Raw genomic sequence first — 3,927 nt, 5'->3', positions numbered from 1 at the left:
GCGGGGCGGGCTCGGCGGCGACGGCGACGAGGAGCAGAGGCTCGGGGCAGGGCGAGAAAGAGATGGGATTTGGCGAAAACTGCTAAGTCCAGTATATATAGCAAGAGCATTGGTCCCGGTTGGTGGCTCCAACCGGGACTAATGCCCCCTTTAGTCCCGGTTGGTGCCAGCAACCGGGACCAAAGGCCTCTTTTCAGCAGCCCAAAGGGCGGGAAACGAAGACCTTTGGTCCCGGTTGGTGGCTCCAACCGGGACTAAAGGGGGGGGCATTGGTCCCGGTTGGAGCGACCAACCGGGACCAAAGAGCGGCATTGGTACCGGTTGGTGCCATGAATCGGTACCAATGGACCCGTGTAACTACTTTTTTATTTTCTGCAGCTATTTTTTATTGATTCTTCCTGCAGCTATTTTTTTAGTCCCACCTCGCCAAGCGAGAGGCACTCGCAGCTGTTTATAAGCCCTGAGTGCAGATACGATGACGAAGAGGCTCAATGCTCCTGCACGTTGGTTAGCTTCAAGCCTTGCGGAATACGGTAGACTGCACAGAGCTATGTGCAGTGCAGTTGACACTATTCCAAAAGGCTTGAAGCAAATTAACGAGCATTGCGCCTCTTTTTTATTTTTAATGACTTATTACAACTCAAAAATAAAAAGAAAAAAATAAATGTAGCAGAAAAGAAAAAAAATATAAAAAACCACTCAGAAATAAATAAAAGAAAAAATAATTTTTATTAACTTTACTAAAAAAATAGCATAGATGCTTATTTTTAATGACTTATTACAACTCAGAAATAAAAACAAAAGAATAAATATAACAGAAAAGAAAAAAATATAGAAAGCTACTCAGAAATGAGTAGAAGCAAAAAATAGTTGTGATTAACTGTACTAAAAAAGGAGCATATATGCTTATTTTTAATGGCTTATTACAACTCAGAAATAAAAAGAAAAAAATAAATATAGCAGAAAAAGAAAAAAAAACTATATAAAAAACTACTCAGAAATGAATAGAAGCAAAAAATAGTTGTGATTAACTGTACTAAAAAAGGAGCATATATGCTTATTTTTAATGGCTTATTACAACTCAGAAATAAAAAGAAAAAAATAAATATAGCAGAAAAAGAAAAAAAACTATATAAAAACTACTCAGAAATGAGCAGAGATGCGCTAATAGAGGAAATTCAACTTAAATTCATAACGAATTTCAAGAGAAATCCGTATGAATTTATGCTAAATTCCCTATATAAGGGCATCTATTTTCATTTTCAGAGGAGCTCAATAAGGTAGAGAGGGAGGGGCTTATAAACCGGTCCGATTCCCCTTCGGTTGGCGAGGTGGGACTAAACTCTGGTCGCAACGGGGACCAACCCTTTAGTCCCGGTTGACGGCACGAACCGGGACTAAAGGGCAGCCTTTGGTCCCGGTTAAAGCCACCAACTGGGACCAATGGTGTTGGGCCAGGAGCGAGGCCCATTGGTCCCAGTTCGTCCCACCAACCGGGACCAATGGCCCACGTGGCCCGGCCGGCCCCCGGGGCTCACGAACCGGGTCCGATGCCCCCATTGGTCCTGGTTCTGGATTGAACCGGGACTAATGGGCTGGACCGGCCTGGACCATTGGCCCCTTTTCTACTAGTGTTACTAGACTCCAGGTTGGTGCATCAAAGGAAAACTTGGGCCCCGTGACGGGCATGAACGTCTAACGTCCTTCCTGGAACTTGAACTTGAATCATCCAATGCTCTTCCTCGGGTAAAGTGGCGATGTAGGTCCCGGTGAAACTTGGTACTCCAATGTTCAGATATCAAGTGACTTCCTTCAAGTGGCGTCCAAAGGGTGTATCTTCATCTGGTTGCGTGAACTTGTTCTCTGCATCCGCCATCCTAAAAGGGTAAAAAAGATGAGGAGTCGGAAAAGAGAAGAGAGTAGTGATCTAGGGCTTTAGCTTAGTGGTCGTGTCCTACAGTCAGCGTGTGCTCTGATACCATCTTGTAGCGACCAGATCTCAAACAGTCTGATCTCTATGCATCAGTGTTATCCCTAGATCAGTAATGCTGACACGCACAGTACTTGAAGGATTTATAACAGAGTAGCAATCACACACTTATTATAATAGCGAGTCCATAAACTCCAATGGCATCACTGAGTATAAGACCACGACCTAAGACACCTTACTCGTTGTTTGAAAAGTCTGCAACATGAACGTTGCAGCCCGCAAACGGGTCAGCACATGGAATATGCTGGCAATGTAACACATAGAGAGTAATGAAAAGAATAATGCTATACTACATGCATATATGGATGGTGGAAAGCTCTATGGTTACTGTTTTGCATAAAGCCAATTTTTTCCTACAACAAAGGAATAACTTTTATTTAACTATCATGGTGGTTGTTAAACATTGAGAAGGTTCACCCAACTCAATCCTAATTAAGCATCATCATTAAACCCAACAAAATTAATTAAAGTAACATGATGAGATTCACATGATAATCCAAGTACTAGATACTCAAAATGTCCATAACCAGGGACACGGCTAACCATGATTAGTTTATACACTCTGCAGAGGTTTGCGCACTTTTCCCCACAAGACTCGATCTCCTCCGTTGGGATTCTCGCACTACATGGTGTTTGAGAAACGGATGGCCGAGACATAGTCTTTTAGAAGCGTTTGCACCTTACGATGGGTAGACAGTTACACCTACTTTCCCCTACATCTACTAGTCTACCACCGTAAGAGTTCACATGACTTAATCAACTATGCTAGAGCCCATAGTAGCTTGCGGTTGCACACGGAAGTTTCTAGCATGAATAATCTCACGATCCCTTTTGAGCCTGGGTGGCGGTCCATAAAGAAAAATAAACAGGCAATCACTGGGATCCCAGGTGCCTCAATCCACCCAGATGTGTATTAAAGTTGCCACCTTAAATAAACTGTTAAATTAAAAATCTCACATCTGTCATGGATACACTCACCCAATCCACGTCTACTAGCATAGCATAGCAATATAAGCAAACATAGAAGTAACTCCCAAAGGTCTGAAAATAAACAGGTAATAGGTTCTACCTCATCTACTCTCCCAAAACCCACATGTTAAGCAGATCCTAATCATGCAATTGCTTGGAGATTGATCTAATGCAATAAAACTGGGTAGTAAAGAGGTATGATCAAAGCGTTACTTGCCTTGCTGATGATCCGTGCAACTTAGGGATTCGAAGTAGCAAGTAGCGCACTACATGTACTCTATTGTAAACAAAAAGCATACAATAAGAACTCATCTAATGCGCAGGTAAAACTCAAATAAGAGATCTAACCAGAAAGTTCAACATAAGAACTCCAGTTTGAAAAAAGAATCAAATCAAACGAAGCAATGAAAATCAAACGGCGAAAGAAACAAGCTTCATTTACTAATCTGGACCTAAGTCAAAATTTACAGTAACAAAAACTTGTTTGAGTTGGTTAAACGGAAAGAGAGTTTCGAGATGAAACTCTAGGCGCTTCAGTCGCCTGATTCCGATAAACGAGCAAAAAGTTATACTAGAACAAAAATCGGATCAGAAATCGCGATCAGAAATAATCGCGAAAAATCCGAGAAAAAGAAAAAACGGACGAACGGGCTCACGAACGAACATTCGCTGCCTGCGGCTAAACGACGTAAACCGTTCGTTAACATGACCATACGGACGAATGTCCGTTAAATAACTGAATCGAGAAAACCGACAAACCGATCTAAAAAAACGGATCTAGGGTTTTAAAAAAACTAACGGTTTTATTAAAAAAACGGCGGCGGCGGCTACCTCGTCGGGTCTGACGGGGCTCGGGGCTCCGGTGGGGCGGGGAGGCATCGGCGGTGGCGGCGGAGGTGGCGCGCGGTCGGGCGGCGGCGGCGATGAGCGTCGGCGGCGGCGGGCGCGGCACGCAGCGGCGGCGGCGG

Source organism: Triticum dicoccoides, chromosome 5B, assembly GCF_002162155.2.
Source record: "Triticum dicoccoides isolate Atlit2015 ecotype Zavitan chromosome 5B, WEW_v2.0, whole genome shotgun sequence".
Lineage (NCBI taxonomy): Eukaryota > Viridiplantae > Streptophyta > Magnoliopsida > Poales > Poaceae > Triticum > Triticum dicoccoides.
Note: the sequence above shows the minus strand (reverse complement) of the source record.